General features: G+C 39.9%; 1 long non-coding RNA gene across 1 annotated transcript; it reads left to right on the top strand.

The window, feature by feature from the left end:
• LOC110397176 lies at nucleotides 8,774–23,322 on the top strand. Its single transcript, XR_002437590.1, has 3 exons — nucleotides 8,774–10,453; nucleotides 14,555–14,616; nucleotides 20,749–23,322. It is a non-coding gene; the product is annotated as an uncharacterized LOC110397176 (long non-coding RNA).

A 23,350-nucleotide genomic window follows, 5' to 3' on the forward strand; every position in this document is an offset into this window, starting at 1 on the left:
ATAAGGCTAAATAAACAAAATATTTTGAAATAGATCATCACATTGCTGGAGAACTTGTGTGTTAGTTAAAAGTTTGGAAAGCAGTTACAGAGTCACAGAATCATTAAGGTTGGAAAAGAACACTAAGATCCTATAGTCCAACCACCAACCCTTCACCACCATGTCCACTAAACCATGTCACTCAGTGGCTTGTCACCATGCCACATCTGCCCTTTCTCATGAACACCTCCATGAATTGTGACTCCACCACCTCCCTGGACAAACTGTTCCAATGCCTCACCACTCTTTTTGAGAAGAAATTTTGCTTAATATCCAACCTGAACCTCCCCTGGCACAGCTCAAAGCCATTACCTCTCATTCTATCACTAGTTACCTGGGAAAAGAGTCTGACTCCCACATCATTACAGCCTCCTTTCAGGTAGCTTTAGAGAGTGATAAGGTCTCCCTTGGACTTCTCTTCTTGAGACTAAACAATCCCAGTTCCCTCAGCTGTTCCTTGTAAGACTTGTGTTCCTGACCCCTCACCAGCTTCACCGCCCTTCTTTCAACATGTTCCAGGGCCTCAGTATCTTTCCTGTACTGGAAGGGCACAAAACTGAACACAGTACTAAAGGTCTGAACACAGTATTCGAGGTTAAAAAAAAAAATTCAGGGTAACTGCAGCTGGGCCAGTGCATTTCTTCAGCCAGCTGACCATCTGGTTCTCTGACAGCTGTGTACTCCTTGGGTGAGGCCTTGTCCCCCTTGCAGAAGAACTTGATGATGAGGCACCCATGTACACCTAAGTGCTGCAGCAGCTCTGACTCCTCCATGGCGTCCACCTTGACCAGATGGATCTCAGATCCCTCCACCTTCAGCTTTACCATCTCATACTCAGATGCCAGTGCCTTGCAGTGCCTGCACCACAGGGTGCAGAACGCAACGAGCAGGTGGTGGTGCATGGCCAGACCCTGCTTGAAATTGATGACACACAGCACTAGCATGCCACCGTCCTCCGCTGGGGGCTCCACGACCAGGCTGAGCAGCAGCACAAGGTATGGCAGCACCATGACCATGCACAGCTGCACCACAGCAATGGCAGCACAGGGACAGAATGGGACAGGACAGGATAGGACACATATTGTAAACTAATGGACTGCAGTCCATAAATATTTTGAAAGTTGAAGAAAGCATGCAATCAAGATGTATGCAAGTGGCATGCAGCCACTTCTGGTGCCATTTAGAGTTCTCGTAAATATTTCCATGAGACCATGCTTTGTGTCATGCATCTTTTAACATTTTGATCCTGTGCCATCAAGGGCATTGGTTTTACCCAGCTACTTGCTTCCCAGTGACTGTATTGTGTGACTGGTGGAGATTTAAACTATTTATGACAACCTGAGCAATTGCTGCCAAATGATGTAGATCTATAATTCAGTGTACAGGAATTCTTGTCACGATCTTTAAGTCTACATGTGAAAATCTGTAAGTCTAATTACCTATTTAGGAACATGAAAATGAGACCTAATATTTTCCATGAAGCTGGACCTGCACCTGGTGTCTCCTGTTAGGAGATGCTTTATCCTCAAAATTTTAGAAAGCCAAAGCCAATTACTGAAGTGCTCAAATAAGGATTTAGGAACTGAGAAGTAGGCACCACTTTGGGAAATTTCATCTCTGAACAGAAGGAACTTGGCACAAGATAATCCTGACAATGAAACAGGAGAATCTTCTCAAAAATAAGTGAAGGATAGCATGGAAGCTAGCCAACATGAGATCAAAGCAGCAGTAGCAAGGCTGGAAAGAAGTCAACTGCAGATGAAAAACAGACAAAAAACTTTGCATGTTTTTTTTTTGTCAGAAGCCCTGTGTATTTGTGTACATGTGGTTGAGTATCAATCACCAAGTTGGCTGTATAATGAGTCACCAGAGAAATTAAACCAAATGACAAAATGAAGAGTAATTGTGTGTTGCAACAAAATACTAAAGGAAGTCCAGTATCCTCAATCTCTTAATGTCTTCAGGCTGGCACTGACAATACAAATTACCAACTCCAGTGCTGAAGTAGTAGGGTAGGGTAATGGCTTAATTTACAAGGGAAATCCTTCTGGTCTTAGGAGCAGGTGAACTCTTCAGTGAAGAAGTGACTTGGATATCCTCTGGTGTTAAACCACAAAATGAATGTTTTCCAAACCAGTAATAGAGTTAAAATTCTCCAGGAAACACACAGGTTGTGGATACCCACCTTTACCGCTGAGTAATGATGACTCAGATGTGTTCAGCTTCAACAGAAGGTTGTTTGCACGCTCACCTGCTTTGCTGGATCAGAGCACATCTGACTTCCACCACGAATACATCAGAAGATAGTGCAGAAAATTCAGAATATCTCACAGTCTGCCCTTCCTACATCCTACTTGCAAAAGTGCTATTGAATCACTTTTTCATTTATTTCAAAGTGGTTTTGCAGCACTCAACTAGTCTGCACCGGTGCCTTTCTTCAGGAAGAAGAAATGCAGTAGCATCAGTCATAACTGCAGTTCTTAATAATTTCCAGTTGCTTCATGGCTGCACCATAACAGGCAAGGAGGACTGGATAAATTTATTGGTCTCTGGGTGGCAAATTTGTTGTTATTGTTATTGTTATTGTTTGTTACATTTGTTGTTGTTTGTTTTTTTTTTTTAATGCAGCTTTCAACAGATTAGAAATCCAATTCACTTGGGGGCTTTTCCTTCTCTTAGAATTATGAGATTCATTTCAGCAAGTGGAAAAACTTAGATTCAATGCCACCACATAGATTTTCAATTGGACAAAATGATGCCATTGCCATGTATATTATTATAAAAGACCACATGAAAGCACACAAGTGTCCTGTAATGTCATGATTACAGTGTTAGATTTGTAGCAGTTGAAAAATATGACTAATATTAGAATATTCTTTCAATTATATGTTTGGATGTCCACATAGATACAGGCAGTCTGTTAAAATACTATATCAGTTTGTACTACGGCAAGTTTGGAAGGGTTCCTGAGGAAGAAAGAAGAGGCTCAAAGCGCAGCCTTCAGCATTCACTGTAGTGTCACCTAATGCTGCCATCTCCTCAGAATCTGCTCATGGGGAAAGCATTGGAAGGAAAACCACCAGTGAACACTCTGGAAGGTGCTTCTCATCATCAGGACTGGAGCAGCCTTTCCAGCCTGAAGCAGAGCTCACTACAGCATGAGTGGCATTGTGTAAAGGCCTGGTTTGGATGATGGGAAAAACCAAGGTGATGGCTGTGGTATGGCTTCTGGGTCTGTCTGCAAGAGCTTGAAGCACTCTGTGAAAGAACTTGATTTCTATTGCCACATACAGCCCATGAAATCATATTCTGATTGCATCAAGTACTGCCAAAACTTTGGTCGAACACACATATAAATAAATAATGTATTTTAAAAATGCTAAGTGGGCTGAGTGCCAGAAAGCATAGGAATTGAAATATAGATTACTATTTTTTCTCTTTTTGATATTTTTGCCTGAAATAGCCTCATATTCTTAGGTCACTTCACAGCCAAGATAAACACAAATTGAACTAAAGCCCACAGGAAACTGTAACAGCCCTAAGAAAGACCAGCGAAAGGAGGATGTAGAAAAATCGCTGTGAATGATACCACTGACCACTGGCAATGGGAAACTCTTAGGATTTGTAGCTGCTCATGAAGAGGGACTGGGAAATGAAATGTTAAAATATTCTAGATTTTTATTTATTTGTCTTCTGTTTTCTAAGAATCCTGGGAAAAACAACTTCGTTATGATTGCCACCCATTGCTTTCTGACTTTAAGATCTCATAAATGCAATCTATGCCTCTGAGTTGCTATAGATACAGAGGATGAAATCTGTTCCTGGCCTTGCTGAAGTAGCTGGGAGTTTTGCCATTCAGCGGGGGAGAGAATTCACCACAGATTTCCAGTGACACAATCTTAACTTCTAACAAAGAGAGAATAAGTCAAAAACTGCTGCTTCAAAGAACAACCAGCCCCATTTAGCCATCTGTGATTTAGAATCACTTCTGTTCTTTTATCCATGTTGTGTGTGTTAGTACAATGTGAATTAAATGTGCAGGAGAAGCATTTGCATGTTGAATTAGAAACTGCTTTCTCTCAGATGCTGAGGTGGGTCCGACAGTAGTAAACAAAAGGGAGTAAGCATAAAATCAAGCTGAGAGTGCTTCAGGTGGGTATGGAGCTGGTCTTATTAGATCACAATCATCATCTGATGCTACAAAAGGCCTTTGTGCTCAAGCATTTTTTTGTACAACTGACCATGATCTTTTGTTAATGCATCTGAATGCTCTGGTTTGTGGACTGGGGTTGTGTTGCTCTCCTCTGCTCACTTTCAGAGACTTGATTTAATTCATGTGGTAGACTACATTTTAAGACAAAGCTTGTATCACAGATCACCTTTCCTTCTGTTTCTGAGCACATATTGTGCTTCTGCAGTATCTGTTGCAATGGTTTTAATTGAAACATGATACTGGGAAAGCAGGAAAGATATTGTATATCATCAGTTCATGGTTTCCGCTGCTCAGAAATGAAGGAGCAAATACCATGTGATGAGGCAATTTTTAGCAGACCACAATCTAGGGAGCATGGAGTGTAACTGCACTGCTCCTATGCTTTCCTGGCAGGAGAGGGAGAGTGGCTGGCTTCAGATCTGTTTCCATGCTTTAGTTTGTAGGTAACCTCTTGTTTGCAGTTGACACCACAACTTAGGTGCTTTTCGGCTGCTATTTGGGTTTGGTACAGCAGCACACAAGAAATCCCCATTTGGTCACAGCTGCAGATATCTCCACACAAGCATGCTGCCAGATTACAAAAGCTAAAACTGAAGAAGAGGTGATGTGAACCAAGGTCACAAGTCAGCAATGAACTTGGGACAAATCCATAGCTCCGACTCCTAGCCCAATGCCCTGTAGGCCAACATTAGGTGCTCCTTGCCTAATTTCAGCATCTGAATGGTGGTGGAACAAACTGGCAAAAGTTCAGTGCAAACAAACCAAAGGTGATGTAAGTAGGTGCTGGTATGGTTCATCTCATAGAGATGGTGAAGGGGCCGTGTTACATACTGCAGTTTTCTATCATCATTTCCTAAAGACTCACAAAATATTTTACAATAGTATCTGCATTAAAACAGTCTCTCCAATGCAAGTGGAGACCACCCAGAACTGATCCTAGATATAGCAGCATCCTCTCCCAGGAGATAGGCTGGAATTATTTGGAGGTCACTGCCCACAAGGCACATTCTGGGCTGGATATACGCACACAGGCAGTGCTCTGGGGACTTTTCACAGAGTGCTCTGTTTCTAGTGTGCTTTGTTTGCATTTGTGTAATGGAGACATTTAAAAAATAAATAGTAGTTTAAAAATAAATCAGCGATCTTCATATTTAATGTTTATCTAGGATAACTTGCATCCATGCCCATGCTAAAAAGCCTTTACTAGCTTTACAAATCTGTTTGTTCAAGTATCTGTATTTCAAAAGAGGTTTCTAGTATTTGCATGTTAAGTAGCACGCCATTTCTTTTGTCAGGAAGCTTTCCTCCATACATAATTCTACACTGAAAGGAGACTGCAGTGCCTCATAGCAAAGCTCTCAACTAGATTTGTCAGAGTTGCAATAGCCTAAGTGGCTTCAGTGTAGTTTTACTTTGCCTTAGAATCTTTCATCAGAGACTTCAGAATTTGTATAATGGAGCAAATCAACAACTTGGTCATTTGAAATTAGTTACGATTTTGTTCAGCTGTACCTGGATAAAAAATAAGTGTCTGCTGGAGTCAGCAGAGAACTTTAGGGAAAGTTTTCCATGTGATTTTTGAATATAAGACAAATGATTTATCAGATGTTGGTTCAGTATGTACAGTTTTTATGCATGGTAAGAAGCAATCTGGATTATTAAAAGGAGGGCTTATAGCAAATTGAGAACATCTAACATGCACACCTTTATCACCGTCTCATTTTAGATGTGTCTGTTCGTACTGTCCCTTGATTTTATGCTAGCCATTTGATAAATTTATCATATTGTCCCAAATGTTCACTTCTTCCTTGGTATGGGAATGGGCTCCTTCAAGTCTCCTTTTACGCTGTGAATGTTAAATGGCCTTCTGCTGAAGCAGTCTTGATACTCATTTCAGCTGTGCAGGCAAGTTTTAGCTGGTGTCCATGGTGCTAATATGAAATACAACAACAGTAGTGATGTAATCTAATTACCTAAAGCCATTTTGAAAAAGCTTAAATTTGTCTCAACCAGTCCTAGTGTAAGTTGCAATTGAAGTTGCTTACTGTGGGGACCTGAAAGACAGTTGCATGGATCAGATGCTGAGTTCATACCCGTATGAAGAAAGTAACAGAAGAATTACAATGCTACACGTAGTTTTGATTAACTGTCTCCAGAGTAAACACAGGCCTTGGAAACAAAGACTTGCTCTCACACCAGGCCCCAGAATTGGCAACTTTAGCACATTCTCTTTGTTCACCTCCAGGATGGCTGGCAGGTTCAGCCAAAGGAGAGAGACTGTAAATTACAACAAAAAGGGAATTAGAAGATGTTATTTTAATCAGACTACCGAGTGACTTCACTGCCAAGCTAGTGCACAGTGTGCACAGTAATCGGACTTGTGTAGGCCCAATGCAGGAGGAGTTGTGCTGAAGTAGGGTCAGAAAGAAATCTTTCAGCATACCCGTATGGTTGAATGACCAGCAAGCTCGGTATCCTATTCCTCATACTTCCACTGTAGCTACTTTAGACCACTGTTTGCATCAGCAGTGAGGTTGAATTCTTTTAGCTTGTCCATTCGGCACCAGTTTTGCAAAATGTGATCTCCTAATGTGGACCCAATAACATACAGAGGGCCCAGCATCACCCCAACAAGAGAGGTTCAGGGAATCCTTGCTGGGACATGCTGCTGAGTGATTAACTGTCACTGAAGTCCTTTGCATTACTAGAAAGTATGTCCTCGTTCTTACATAGAAAGCACCATGTGCTGCACTGTGTTTCGTGCCACAGAGTTAAAATCTGTCTGTTAATTACTGCATCTAGTTTCCTGCTCAGCCACAGCTCTCCTGTGCAGGCTAGCTGTATTTCCTTGCAGTATTTCAAGTGAGACTTTTACTGCCAGTGCTGAACGAAGAAAGGATTTTAAAATGCTCCCTCATTTTGAATTATTCTCCCTGACAACTGTATGCTTCTCACTCAACAAATGCACTTTCTCTCAGCTCTAAAACATCTCTCAGGAAAAGTAACCCGTCTTTCCCACAACAAGATTCAAGATCTGTCCCTTAGAATCTGTTCCTGAGAGTTCATATCCGTGAAGCAAAACCAAATTGCAGGATTGGATTTTTGAAGTGAAGCATTCTTGCCGTTATTTAAAGTTTTCTGTTGAACAATGCCATCACAAACAAAAGGCAACAGACCTAACTAAAATAGTAGGAAACTTAATAAATATAATTACCAGCTCAGAGTATATTTTTAACAGATTAATTTACAGAAGAACATTATTGTTCTGGATGTGTCTTAGTTTCAGCTGGGACAGAATTGTTTTCTTCAGAGCATCTGGTATTATGCTATGTCTTGTTTCTAGGAGAAAAACAATGCTGATAACACACCAATGTTTATAGTTGCTGCTAAGCAGTGTTGTACAGAGCCAAGGCCATATGCAGTGAAGGGCTGAAGGAGATGGGAGGGAACAGAATTAGTCCAGCTGACTTAAACTGGCCAAAGGGCCATTCAGTACGATATGATATTATGCGCAAGAAGTTTTGAAAGGACTGGGAGTTCATCTCGTGCTCTTCCATTGCTCAGGAGGCTAGCTAGGCATCAGTCAGGGGGTGGTGAGCAATTCCTTGTGCATCACTTGCTATATACTTTCATATATTTATGTATATTCATAACTATTATCCTTTTCCTTTTCTCTATCTTAGCAGATAGTTTTACCTAAACCCACGAGTTCTACTTTGTTTTGTTTTTCCTGTTCTCTCCCCCACCCTGCTGGGAAGTTTGGGGAGTGAGTGAATGACTGTACAGTGCTCAGCCACCTGCCAGGTTAAACAACAACAGTCATTGTAATGCAACAGTTGTCAAGTCTAACTGAACCTTTCATAACAACTAGTGATGCAAGTCATTAATATTCTTTGGTGCAAGGCTGTGCATTTGGAGAGGCCACAGTAAGCCCTAATCTCCTGCTGAAGATGCACACCACACTGCCAGAGGAGGCCCATGTTTGTCCTTTCTGCTTGCTACATTTCTGAAAGCTCTTGCTCATGTCTTCTCAGGACAACCCCTTGTTCACGTCTTCTGTTGTCCTCTCCCTTTCTCTAATATCACTGACATGTGAACACCAACACTATTCCTAGTTCTGTGTGTCATCAGCAAGGTGAGCTTTGGTCCACAAAATGCAGCTTCTGAGTCAACATTGTCTTGCAGCACATAGCTTTGCAAGGTGGTATGTTTAAACCTATTTATTCAATTAGGAAACTGGTTAAATTGTTCTTTTTATCTATTCTTTAAAAGATACTCATATTTTTAATCACTTTTATAATTTTTTCATATATATATTTAATTTTTTAAATCTTTGATTTTTAATGAGGACTCTGACTATTCTGGACTGTGCTTCTTCCAAGTGTTGTTAGTCATCTTTTAAAACAAGTTAGTAGGTTTCTTCCTTCATTTTCTTAACCTCCCTTATGGAATCCCAAGGATAGCAGCTTGTATTCTGCTTCTTTACTCATAATAATGCCATATTTCATGGAGGAAGGACAGACAGGTGGCTTCTGATTCCAGAGCCTGGCAGGACCTGCTGGAAGACTGGGTACATCAAAACTGCCAAAGTCTCAAGGTCCAGCCAAAGGGCAAGGAGATGGTGACTTCACCAGCAGGGAGTGGTGACTTCAGAGAAGAAGCAGGACAATGCACACCAAGGAACTTTGAGATATGCTGAGACTGCTGCAAGCCAGGTAGGTCTTGCCTCCCTGTAAGCAGAACCATGGATGGTGGAAAGTCCCAAGAATATGCACCCTGTAAAAGCATAGGAATCAGGTGGGGAAATAGTTTATTCTAATCTATTTATCCTCTTCTGTCTCACTTTTAGAGAGAATATTTCTTAGAATATTTTTAGGGGTAAGAAGTGGAGGAATTAATCTAGTGTTTGGGTTTAAAAACCTTATAAGGTTTTTTGGTGTGCTTAGGTTAAGAGCCTGTTTAATGCCTCAGTATTGGTCATTCAGCATCATTCTCTGCTTAATGCCTCAACCTTTGACATCACTTCTGTAGTCTCTTGCATCACTAGAATTTTTAAATTTCTGGCATTGCATGTGGTAATATTACCAAAGTCATATTAGAGAAAATTGCAAAAACCTGTATGAGCCTCAGCTGGCAGACAGCAGTCATCTAGAGAGAGAGTGCTAAGAACAGCTGTGTCAAGGAAATACAGAGTGCAGATAAAGCAAGCTTCTGGGCAGGTTGTGGGGAGTCTTGGATGTCCTTTCCCCTCTAGCGCAGCACTATGGTATGTTTGCAGGAGCACAGGGAGCAGCCATGTTTGCAATATGCTCCCTGGCATGCTTCCTTGGAGGGATCCTTCGTGGTCACAACAGACTGTGCTGACTGCTGAAGGCTAGAACTGAGCACATGGGCTTGTTCTTCAGTACTTGGGACCCAGGCCACCCCTTAGGCAGGGCAGGGGTCTGAGGCATTAGGATTTTGCCACTTCATTATTTACCATTATTTATCATTATTTACCATTGGATAGCCATCTCTTGAAGAATATGGTTTGCAATTGGTAACCTTATATTAGAATGAAAAAAAAAAAATCCCCACATGAAGGAGAAGGAAAAAAAAGCAACAGAATTCAAGATTGCTCCTTGCATTTGGGAGCTGCTGTCGCTTGCATGAGGTTTGTTCCCTCCCCTTCAGCCCTGCTTCCATTTTCTAATTTCTTTTAGTTAACATTTGTTTTCTCTCCCAGCTGCAGTTCTCTCCCCTTAAGCCTGTACTGAGCCGTGGGCCAGGTGTGTATTGTTCACTGCACCATGAGGACCTTGCTAGCTGTACATCTTCATGCAGCTTTGTACAGATGATTGCAGAATTTGTAGATCCTTTTCCCCATCCCTCATAGCTGTTCATGAGGTTTTGACTTCTTCAGCAATCCTTGCTGCCATGGTTTTCCTTTCAGTGGTTTGGATGCTGAGGCTAGCCTTAGTGCCAGTGCCATATTGTTTGTTTTCAGCAGCACTGCTGGAGTATTTAACTTTTTTCTGAGACAGATCTACTCTCCTGAGTTGGTAATCTGTAGCGTATGAAGCCTGCCTCCAACTCTCTTCGGAGAGCTGTGGGGTTCTGTGGGTACTGGACTGCTGCTCCTGTATCAGCTTCATTGCTGGCTTCCCTTCTGTGACCGTGAAGAAGTCATTCTGGATGCAGTTTTCAAAAGCACTGATGAAAGTAAGTGAGACTTTTGTTCCTAAGCCATTCCAGCATTTCAGTGCACTGTTCCATGCCTTCGCTGTCCATCTGTCCTTCCACTTCTCTTCCTCACTGCTCATTTAGACCCTTGCCAGCTCCTGGGAGCTTTGCTACTTTTTACTGTTGTTTCTGTGCACGTGTCTTTGGCCTAAGGCAATGGGATCCTGGTCTCAAGTTAACAGACAGCATCTTGGGGCAGTCAAATGCAGGACAGGACTGGAACGTGCAATGGATGAATTTGAAATCTAGACTGGATTACAGTCTACATCAGGGGATGTTGATAGTTGATATTCTTCTCTGTTAATCACTTACGCGTGGTGGACTGAACAAATTGGTGTGTGCAGGGCTGTTTGCAGCCCTGCTTAACATGCAGAAGGAGTCTGCATCTGCATACCTGGTCGCAGAAGGTGAGAGGGGAGGTACTGGGGTCCTTGAGAGTGCCCATGCATAGGAGGTGTCGCCAGCTCATGTGGAGAGCACAAGAGCTGCATGTCTAAAGCCCTGCTGCGGACAGATGGCTATGCACAGCCCAAAGCTACGTGCTGCTGCTGCTGGAGGAGGGAGGGAGGCTGCAACGACTATTAGCTGCCCTAAGGAAATATGAACCCAGCCGTGATAGAAAGAGAGGTACAGAATGTGCAGGTGGGACTGTGGGCTACTGCAACTTTGTATTCCCTCATTTTTGTTAAGGGAATAGAAAATACTGATATGTAAAATATGACTAAACACTTAAAAATAAGCAAAGAAACAAAACCCATAAATATTGCCAGAGAGTTTATTTCTACAGCATTTCCAGGTACATGTTAAGGTACTTGAATCCATGTTTTAAAAGGAAGATTTTAAAGCTGAAAACCCAGTACATAAGGTGACCTAAATGAATGATGAGTACACATCAGTTCCATTGGAGTCTGATCTGAGGTGCACAAGAGGTGCTGCTGCTGGGTGATGTGAGTTGTTCCTGTTTCTGCTGGTTCCTTGCAAGCAGGAATCCATTGTTAAATTTGTGGCTTTGCTTTGTAAATCTGGTAGAGCATTGCTCACTTGGGTCTATGGAAGACTGTATGTATTCTGTGCCATAAATTTTCATCACTTGACTATTACACTACCTGCATGTAATTAGCAAATTAGCATCAGAGGATAACCAGAAAGTTAAAATGGAAAACCTAGTCAATCTAATTTTCTGTTTAAAATTTAAACAGCCAAAAAAGGCCACCACAAATGTATATCAGTCCCCACTCTAGATAGATTCTCTCAAACATTTATTAGAGGCTTTAATTTTTTTAACCAAGAGCATAACTGTTTGAATGCATATCAAACACATTGTTATTCATACCAATATTTTCAAATTAGAAGCTATCTATGGTGCATTTTGCAGAAACTGTTTTAGTGCTAGCCAAAACTTTAAAGCTGCTGTTACTGAGGGTCTGGCAAGACAGGGATCTGATGTTGGTTTAAGCACTGCATGTGCTCGACTTGCATTCAGGAATACTTCTGAAAGGCAAGTCTTAAGCACTAGTTACATGTCATGCAGCTAGTTACATGCCTGTGTTGTCCATGCTGAATGAAAACGGTGTCCCAGGTTTGCTTTCCCAGAATTGCTTCAGCCCAGCCTAACATCATTTCAGGACTGCAAATAACTAGGGCATTGCTGTGGCATAGCTCCTCGGTCCCTGGGTTTCCAGAAGTGCCCATGGGACTTTGCACCTGAATCCCCTTAACTTGCCTGCTTAAACAGCAACTGAAATAAGTGAGTGCCTGCCTTAAAGAGTGCACACACACCAGTTTTATGATCCTCCCACCATGTCCTTTCCACAGGACTAGCTTCTCTGCTGCCAAACTGAGCACAGCACAGCCCAACCACATGAAACCCGCCCGGCTGACTGAGAGGTTTCTGATTACAGAGCCAGCTTCAGACTCAGCTTGGCCCAACTGCAAAGTTAATTGGAAATATTTGTCCAGCGAGCTCGCCTTGTGGATTTTGTGTGCTGTTTGATTTCCTCATTCTTGGTGTTTAATCTGTCATATCAGAATGCGTGGTTAGTGCAGTTGGTTGGCACCGTCTGGAGGAGCAGGAAGGAGAAGCCAGGAGATGGTACAGCCCCAGCTTGTGGCTGGGCAGCAAGTCCCCATGGATGCCCCCCTCCACATGAATGCCTGGTGGGGTGAGGGGCCAAGGTTTTGCCCAGATATTTCAGAGGAGGAGGGTTGATGGATGGCTGTCTGCTGATAGCAGCCACTCATTGGGTCACTGGCATTCAGTACAATGCTTCCTTTGGGCAGAAGTGATAGAAGTACCATATCTCTGTGCAGGATCATTGGCTGATTACCCCAGCGTAATTGCCAAGTAATCCTAATCGTGTTTGTTCTTTAATCTAAAATGTTCTTAAAGACTCAAAACCAAGTTCACTACCCTCTTCTAAGTAAAAATATTTGTTTCACTGCTGCTATAAAATTAGGTAACTCTCTTTGCTTCCTTGCTCTTTTTAAACTAGTTGAGCAATACCTTTACTCTGTTTTAAAGCTCTTTTGCCAAGTTTTTTTCTTAAGCACTAGTGACAAGAATATGAAAGGAATTAGAAAATTATTATAGGATTAAGACAGAATCTTGCTTGTACACAAAAGACGTTGATTCCTTGTCCTCCAAAGAGAGCAATACGGGTTCTGCAATTAAATCTGGCACAGCCAAATATAAGAGGAGCTCATGTGCAATAATATATGTGATAGGTAGGAAAGTAACGTGCAAAACAAGCTTTGATTAAATATCACACCCCAACACAAAAGTAATATTTAAAATAATAGCAAAAATCTCTCTCAATTTTTAGTGAAATTAATAAAAGTTTTCTTCACTTACATTTGTGAAGAAGTGGCTGTTTCTGCCTATGGTAAGCAGAAAAAGTGGTACATTTCTGACTGACTGATCTTCTAATATATTTTTGCTGCTTCTTTCTCCTCAGCAGAGTGATGTTTTGCTGTAGGGATGGGCATTTTTCTAATTCAACGGTAATTTCCCATATAATATAAAATTAGATTGAACACCAAAATGATTGAATGCTTCTTTTTATATTATACTCCATATCTAATTTTCAGCAAATATAATCCCTCCCTCTCCCCCATAACCTTTTCCTTGTAACTATAGGTATGCCCACTTTTTTCACAGCAATGTCATACAAATGATGAGGAATTTTTTTTTTTGAGGGAGAGGTCAGGAGGAATGATATTGAGCTCTCTTGATTACTGCTTTTTACAAAAATTGACGAAAATCATCATTACTTTAAAACTATATTAAGTGAACTTCCAGCTGTTTGAAGCTCTCAGCTAACTAACAGTTCTAAACTGTGAACTCTGAGAGCAGTTCTGGCAAACCATGAAACTCATGTCAATGGGAATCTTGCATCAGTGAGGACTTCAGGATGTGGCTGTGTGCATTACTCTGTTGCTTGTTACAGCTCCTGTTTTCTTCTCCCTTTGAAAGTCCTGTTTGAAGTTGCTTCTTAATCTTATAAGTTGTTGACTTGAAAGTGCCTATCAGCCCTCTTAAGTGAGTCATACCAGCTCTCAGTCTCAGTATTGTCCAGAAATGTAATGTTTCCCTTCTCATCTCTTCTTACTCCCTTAACCAAGGGCAGCTGTGAGTCATACTATGAAAGAGTTTGATTTGCATTTGATATGAGTCAACAACTAATTTAAGATCAAGAAACAGCATCAAATGGGCCATACAAAATGGGAAGGAAGCGTTCTTGCTTACTGTGGTTGAGTGTCTATTAGTGGCTGGTTCAAATGTAGAAGCATAGATGATATACTTGAAAAATCAAAAGGTAGGCTACACATCTTGAAAATCTCTTCACACAGACACTACTAATGTTTGAAGAAATTAATGTATGCTGAAATATGTCATGTTCCAAATAAATAAAAATGCACAGTTTCTTTCTTAAACATAGTTGCCAAGATAATGTTTCTGCTTATATTTATTTACAGAAATCTTTTGTGCTCCTTATAGGCAGGCAGGATGATGAAAAAATCTCCTGTAAGAAATTCTTTAAGGAATGCACTTCAAATGTAAAAATCTCATTTCTATTTTAGACATAAGTAATTATATGCTTGCTTGGTGCTGATGTCTGAAGGCTTTAATCACCTCTTTAAAGGTAAGTACATCTATAAATGATTTTCCTTCACTGAGGTCTAAATGCATAGAATGGGGCAGAGATCCAGGGAGGGGTTAAGACCAGCCAAATGGCTGTAAAAGCCTCTGCTTGCAAACCTAGAAATGTAGCGCAGAGATGTTGCGCTCCTACCATTGATCAATTCTAGCTGAGTGATACAACTGCACGGCAGCAGACTTTGTGAGTGGACTGCATCCAGTAGTCTTGGGACAATTTTCCTTGGGGCAAATTAGTATATACATTTTGAATCTTGTGTTTTAGCCTCTTTTTTTTCAAAACTCACTTTGCCCAGAAATGACTTGTATCATTAAACTGTCTTGAAAGAAGAAGTTGGAAGGGATAGGAAGGGAAATAAATTTGTAATACCATAGTCAAGGAGTAAGTTTGTCTGTTTCCCTGTGCTGGTCTCTTGATAGTCAACTTTGGTTGTTTTTTCTTCCCTTCTCATGTCATCTTGGTTGTGTACCTGAACTGTATGTTATTTGAGCCCTGTCATGTGCGTTTAGGTGGTGACAAAAAACAGCTGGCATTTTCAGTGTAAGGTAGTAGCTGCTTAAGGAGAGAGTTTGGAAGAAAGGGAGATGGATTCCTGATTAAAGTCAAGCTGCTTACATTAATAGCTGTGAACTAAGGAGACAAAGCAGTGTTGGACCTCTCTGAGGAGACATTGCCCTTTCATCTCTCCATGAAGGAGGGGAAAAAGAATAATTGACGGTACAGTAAATTTTTGCATAGCCTGAGCTTGTGCTCCTCTGCTTGTGGCTCTCTACAGTGTTTTCTTCACAGTTCTTTCCACCACAGTTGGTTGATCCTCATTTTCTTTTCTACTGTGCTCTGTTTTGGAGCTTTGAGCCTCTAGGTGTTTGTTTTTCCTTTCTTTTGTGGAAGTTTAGGGTAGCCACTGTTCATATGGCCTTTCTTAGTAATATCAGATAAATGAAAAAACTTGTTTTACAAGGAACAAGTGATTTTTGTAACAGCATTTGCTTTCAGATACCTTGTGTGTGCTATTTTGTGACTACAAAGACTTTAAATCATATGATGTATTGACATGGTATGGCTTTTGCTGCAATTATTTTCCATCTATTTATAAAGATTTTCAAAGTTCATCAATTTTTCAAAAGTAGCATTTTTATTTCTCCAAGGCAGATAAATTCTTATATGAAAACACAAATTTTATATGCCACATCATGTCTTTCACAGTTATGTAATCTTCTGGTGATATTTCTGGAAATCAGGAATAATCCAAACCCGAAACATAAAGAGTTATTCATCTAAAAACATAAAACCTATCTAAGCCAGATGAGGGCTTTAGGCTTAACCTTGTTTAAAATTACTGTCACAGTTTATATATATATGTATATATGTCTTCCCCCCCCACAGTTTCTGAATACTTGTACTTTCTACACTTGTTGTCATGGTGGTGTGTTTCTTTTCCCTTTATATCTGCACTAATTCTTAGACAATTTCCATGTGTTTCTAACCAGTATTCTCCAATCCTGGTATGCATACTCTTTCACGTACTCTATTTTGTGTTTTCTATTTAATCTTTTTGCACACTATCAATATAGAACCTTTGAGTAAAGTGCCATCTACAACATACATTTCTCCTCCAAAGCTGTTAAAAGGAGTAGGCTTATGTTTAGAAGGACAGCCAGCCTTAATCACTGGTATTACTATCTGCAAAGTCTCATTCTTTGCATTATGGTCTCTTGCAGTGACAGACTGCATCCTGTCTGAGACTGAGAATATTTTCTTGAACATATTTATGTGAACAACATCAAACTTTGGTGTTTGTACTATCTCTGTTTTATTTAAGACTCAGACAGAATGTCTGCTGAAAATAAGTCTTTTCCAGGTTTATGTTCTAGTTATAAATCATCTAACTGCAACTGAAAGAGTTACCTCTTCAATCAAAATTGTGTTTGTGAAGCTCTTTTCTCTGCCGCTGTCATAAATGGTTTGCGGCCTGCTTCTGCAAGTATTATCATTCCATACAGAAACCTTTTTTTCATATGTACATAAGCACGGGAACCTTTTCATTTTTCTGTCTATATTCACTGACATCCAGCTAAAGCTAGATTTCCTGTGGCACTAACTGCAGTCTCTGGTGAATCACATTTTGGAAAAAAATTGACAAGGCTTTCATAGTGAGCTCAATGCACAATTTTGTATAGCAATTACAATCAGATAATCAGAGGAAGGGCATCTTCTTCATTAACTGTCCTTAAGCTACCTGTTATGATTACGTATGCTTTTTTTTTTTTTAGATTAATGTTCTTGGATCAGTAGTTATGGCAACCAGATTGGATTTTTTTTTCATTCAAATCTATTATTCCTTCTTTGTAAGTAGAAAAATACTGATAATTTTCTATTATACCTGTACCACCACCTCCAGGGCCCATATCATCCCATGCTGAGAAATCCTTTTGTGAAATGATACGGGTGCAGAGTATAGCCTAAAATTTACTGTAGAACCCTGTATTCAAACAGAGAAAGTTAAAATTTCACATAAATTAATTCTCTTTCTAAAGTACCTTTCTACAACCCAGATGAAGTACTTGTGGTGAGATGAGGGAGTAATGGGTGCTTGGCAAAAAAAAAACAAAACAAAAAAAACATCATTTTTTGATAAGAAATGTCTTTCCTTAGGATTTAGGTGTAGGAAGACTTTTTCCTTCCTCTTCAGCAGCTGGCAGAGAAAAGACCCATTCTAAAGGGGCATCCGTATTCTCTGCTAGATTGAGTCTAATTTTTGAGTCTAATTTTTTCCTTAAGTTATTGTTTAAGTACACTTTTAGGTATGTGTTGGCACATATATAACAAGGAAATTGGGTTCTGTTAACTTCATTTTATATTCTGTTGATAGCTTTTCTATGCCATTAAAAACATCTGAAGACATATTTTCTACATTTTAGTGGCTTCTGTCCTACTGTATTCACTTTCTTAACAACCTAATATCAGGCATTTTCACCCCTTGAGTAACTAATCCCTTTCCTGAAAATGTTTTATAAGAAAACAATTATAAATGTTATTTCTTCAAGATTTTGTTATACTTTCACATGGAGTTCATATCCACACATAACGGCTTGAGTTCACTCTAGTGGTATCAAAGAAAGCTTTTATCAACTTGTTTTCAACATATACAGGTTTTTTCTTCAAATCCGTTTCTGTAAGTCCAATAGCTAGTAGTAGCCTGTATACATTCTCTGAGTATGAGAATAACTAGTGCATCAAAGTCTAACCTCTAAAAACATGATATTTCAGTTACTGCTAGTAGCTGTCTTTTGAAAAGAGTCCTACCCATTTTCTTCTCCTTTACCTCACAGTATGGGAATACACAATCTGTTTCTTTTTATTCTGGGCTTTGACACAGTCAAAGGCCTTGCTAGAGCCAAGATATACAATATGCACTGCCTTTCCCTTGCCACAGAATACATGAGGTTAGTGAGCATGTTTTGCCCTTGGTAAATCTATGCTGACTGCTCCCATTCAGCTTCTTGTCCTTCTCATGCCCCAAGTGTCTTATGGGAGGATTTTCTCCATAACTTTCTCAGGGACAAGGACCAATCAACCTTCTTGATTCATGAGTTAATTTTTCCTACAACTGTATCACTGTGGTTTCTGTAATCTAGAATGAGAACTAGTTTGCTCATATCCAGTCAGTAAGCCTCGTGCTTCTGACCCAGTACAATTCAAAATCATGGCAATTTTTGCCTTCCTGCTACTCACAGAATCACACGTCAGGGATTGGAAAGGACCTTGAAAGATCATCTAGTCCAATCCCCTTGCCAGAGCAGGAACACCTAGATTAGGGCACATAGGAACGTGTCGAGGCGAGTTTTGAATGTCTCCAGAGAAGGAGACCCCACAACCTCTCTGGGCAGCCTGTTCCGGTGTTTTGTTACCCTCACTGTGAAGAAGTTTTTTCTCATATTTTTGTGGAACCTCCTATATTCCAGCTTGCACCTGTTGCCTCTTGTCCTGTCATGAGATGTCAAGGTGAAGAACCTGGCTCCATCCTCCTGACACACACTCTTTACGTATTTATAAACATTATTGACGTCACCTCTCAGTCTCCTCCAAGCTAAAGAGATGCAGCTCCCTCAGCCTTTCCTCGTAAGGGAGATGCTCCACTCCCTTAATCATCTTTGTGGCAGTTCCCTGTCCTTCTTGAAGTGAGGGGCCCAGAACTGGACACAATATTTCAGATGCGGTCTCACCTGGGCAGGGTAGACAGGGAGGAGAGCCTCTCTTGACCTACTCATCATCTACGTGAAGAGGTGAATGTTGTTTGAACCTTTCCCAGTTGTGTGTTACCTTTATTGAAGCAGTGCTGGGATTGGCATTAGCTTTTCCAAGTCCTGCACTTACCCCTTTATCTTTTCCTCAGGTTTTGGAGGCTACCTCCCAGTTTACAGCACCAGATAGTGCTCAGGAATGAATATCACTCTAGTGAGGATATTGCATTGCAACTAATAAAGTATAGCAAGTCTTGTATAGAATAAAAAAGCTCACAGCCGATGAAAAGAAGATGCTTATGAGATACAGAGGTGGAGGGGGCTCTTCACTAAGCCAGCTAACTCTAAAAACAGGATAAAATCAAAATGCTCCATGCCTTTTAGAGGGCTAGTCTTCTTGAAGCATGACGTCTTTTGCCCTCACCCACACTATTCTTGCATGAACAATAACATGGCCTTCTTTTTAATCATGTTCCAGTTCCTCTTGTGCATGATCTGGAAAGGAAAATACAGTAGGCTAATGTTTGGCAAACTTTAACAGTTGAGGAAAAAATAGATGTACCACTGAGCTAATAACTGGAGAAAAAAATTATATGCAAAGCCAATTGTGAAAATACATATTTTATTTTTGAAGATATTTCCAGGCTTACTTGCCTTCCACAATATTTCTAAGAAAATGAATTAATTCAGATTTCCTCAGTTTTCCTTGTGAATCATCTTTGTATAGTGCACACATGCTCACTGAAGATGGTGATACGTAAGATGATATTCTGCTCCTTGTCAGAGACTGCTGCCTAGGATTATTTACATTGCATAGTATATATTTTGAATGTTTTTTTTGTGCACATATTTTGAAAACTATTTTATTCCAATATTTTAGGAGTTCGCCCTTTCCCAATAAGCTTTGGACTGCTCAAACTGATTAGCTAAAGGAAAAGAATGAATCACAAACAGAACTGAGTAAAACTTATTTTTCTAATTTACTAATAATTTCATCTGCTTTTGCAGTGCAAAAAGTGGGGAGGAAGGACACTCACAGATGACAACTTAGTGCCTGTAAACTTGTATTTTATTTCTATACAACAATACAACTGTCATTTTTACAGATTCAAAGGAATAACTCAACATTTTTTGTGATTTTATCTGTAATATACAACATAGGTTGTAGAGCCACACTGACTTTAATTAGAATAACAAATGAGAACAAGTTGAAGAAAGAGATCAGCAAAACTTGAAAAGCCTTCTATGCCAATGTACAGCTCAGGCGTTACAATACATCTATGCTCTAATGGCTCCAGTATCATGTTTATGAATTTCCCGTGATCTGTTTAGGTCTTACATTTTGACTTTAAAGAATTTTAGAAAGAGTTTTTATTTGTGAAATAATTAGTGAGGACCATACCAGTCCTATAGAGAGTTTTAAGTATTCAGAAGGGAAATGGACAGCTTGAAGAATGCCAGTGAAATGGTACCTTTCTGTGTTCACAGATGATTTTCCTTTGTATTGCAGCTATGTAACTTGAAGCTAGTGTGTCACAGTACATAGAGTTCATGTGAAAGTCAGTCAGGATATATCCTGTAGGGTTCTTATGGAGATACAACCACTAAACATGGATCAGAAATGTAAAAATGGACCCAAAAATCTGCAACTAGTTAGAGCTGTGCAAGGTGTCACAGTGAAAACAGAAACTGCATGAGATTTGTTTAGTTTGAGGATTTGTTTAGAAATTAGGAATAAAAACTGCATTTGTCCTAAGGTCTGTTTCAGTTCACTAGCTTGTCTGCTGACTCTAATTCATTTGCAAAGAAACATGGATTGATTTATAAAGCAGTATCAAAATCATACTAAACTTGTGCTTTCATATGATTTCAGCCAGCTGCAGTAAGAAACCAGGTAGCACTCAGTGAATTTGGCTGAATTTGGAGAAGATGTTTAAGGTCATGAGAGCCCCAAGCTCAGAATGGAAATCTGGGGGTGCCAGATCCCTCCAGGAGCTTCAGATGAGGTTGGACAGCTTCTGCAAGGAGTCCGCTTTTATGGCAGGAGAAGGTTTGTGTGTCTGCAAGGGAGGGCTGGAAAGCTGGTTTGGGCAGCGTGGATGCGGGCAGCAGAGTTTCTGCCAAGTTCAAAGCTTCTTTATCCAGTTGTGAGCTGAGTGTTGCTCCTTGCATTATTATGCCTATTAGTGTTAATGTTTTACTTGAACACGTGCCAGATTTCATGAGCCATCGGTATTTTGAGAGAAGAGTAGCTATTTTTGGAAGGGGTCTGATGTTTCTGTGACTCCCTCTTCTGCATCTGTCCGGTGATTCAGAAGTAAATTCAACCACTTGGAGTATAACCCTCCATACTTCTCATATACGTGCATCATTTAATGTATTAAATTTATTTCTCATGCTATATTTATTTTAAAATTTCATTCAGTAACATGTCTCTGTGTGCATTTAAAGGGAGCCACAAATCTTTATGAGACAATTTTAATGCTACCCACCTACTTTTCTGGGGGGATTGGTATGAGAGTAGGTACTTAAAAAGCTGTGATTGTGTCAAACTGGGCTTATATTTCCCAATTATTCATACCTAGAAGTGTTATCAGCCAACACAGAGTGTTACCAGCATCATTTTAAATTCTCTTCACCTTCTTCAGTCTGGGTTTTATTTGAAAAGCAGACATGCAGTCCCCAGTGAGAATTAAAGTAGAAGCATTAGCTTGCAAAATATATGCCAATGACCTAATGATTCTGACATTTCCACAATACAAGCTTTAGAAGAAGGCATGCAGACTGCAAAGTCTGTTTTTCTATCTCATATTTTTTTTAATGGCTAAATGTTTGTAGGAAACAAAATGGATTTATTCTGCTCAATCCAGGGTATAATATCAGGACTTATCCGGTTCCGGGCCCCAGGGCTTCAGACAACTAACAAAACACATCTTACTTCTGCTCTGCTAGCTCTCTGTTATGCTTTTCACATGCAGGAAGAAAGAGTAAAAGCATAACCCAGTTGAATAAAGCAGCATGGCCTGCTGTTCTTTGCTTATGAAGCATCACATGATAGACATCAATTTAAGAAGAACCCCCCACCTGTGGTTGAGTATACATGAAGCCGTCAAGCCATTTTGTGCAGTATGAAGGGAATTTTACCATCCCCATCACTGCCATAGTGCAGGAATATGTTTAAAATGTTAATGTCTTACCAAACGATGCTTCATTATTTTTGAATAATCAAGTGATTTTACGCCATTTAAATAAAATCAAAGATGCTGCTTCCCCATCTATTTTGAAGTGCTCCAGCCTTTCAAATCTTCTCCTCTGATAGATGGAAAGAAAGCTAATCTGAGCTTCTCCCTGTAGATTTTAAGTTGCAATTTGCTTTTTGGCTCTTCAGACACTGTTTATGTAAGGATGTATTGGGATAGGGCTGTCTGCCATGATATGGAAAAAAAATAATATTTTTCTAATAAAAATAAGATGCTATTTAAGCAAGAAGTCAAAGGAAATCTATCCTCTCCTTTGACCTTTCAGACTGTGGTAAGCATAGAACATGTAGGGTCAATTTTACGACACAGTCATGTTAAATGAAGTGTATGTGATTTATTTTGGTTGCAATTTCAAAGGTTTTGATCATGAGAGGTAGAAGGAAAGATTCATTTGAATGTGTTCTTGTTGTCTTTTGTGCCATACCTTTATGGAAAAACTATGTCATGCTTAAGACACACCATGTCCAAGAACATTCTCTTAACCATGGGATTTTCTTGTTCATTTTTTTCATGTACTTCAAATCTTTCCTCTCATTATCCTGAGAAGTTACAAGAAGAGCTGATGGCAATATGGAAGTCTGAAAATGTTTGGCATTTGATTGGACCATAGACCGGTGATTTTATCCTTATCTTTTTCCTTCCTTTCCCTCTTCTGTATGCTGTATGTAGGTGATGAGTGAGCTGCGGCGATTTCTCCTACCTACAAATATTTGGGGTGCAAAATGACATAAATTTCCGAAGTGGTCTGCGTACGTTAGGATCTTGTAAATTTGAATCATTTCCTTGTGATATAGTTTACAGCAAATAAACAGTAAAGGAATCACTAGAAATTCATGAGACAAAGCTAAACGCAATTGCTGTTGCTGACTGTAATAGAAATATTTCAAATATCTGGCTATAGACCAAGAAGTGGCTGGTCACTATGTTTGAAAACCAAGTCCCTGTAAAAAAGTGTAAGAACCATTTGGAGATGGTTGATTCCTTTTCTGCTATTTTTTTCCTTGCAGTTGCACTTTGTGAACACAGAGGAAAAACACAGCGGGTGTGACCACTACCATGCAGTGCCTTGCTTTCATTTTCACCATGTGCTTCAATTTTCTGCAGAGGTGAAGCCTGCTGAAGCCTTCTGCCTTTGAAGAACTACTTAAGATGAAATGATTCTGAAGTGCATTAAAGGGCATTTACTTTAGGCATGTTATTTTTTATTTTTATTCC

Source organism: Numida meleagris, chromosome 1, assembly GCF_002078875.1.
Source record: "Numida meleagris isolate 19003 breed g44 Domestic line chromosome 1, NumMel1.0, whole genome shotgun sequence".
In the NCBI taxonomy this organism is placed as follows: Eukaryota; Metazoa; Chordata; class Aves; order Galliformes; family Numididae; genus Numida; species Numida meleagris.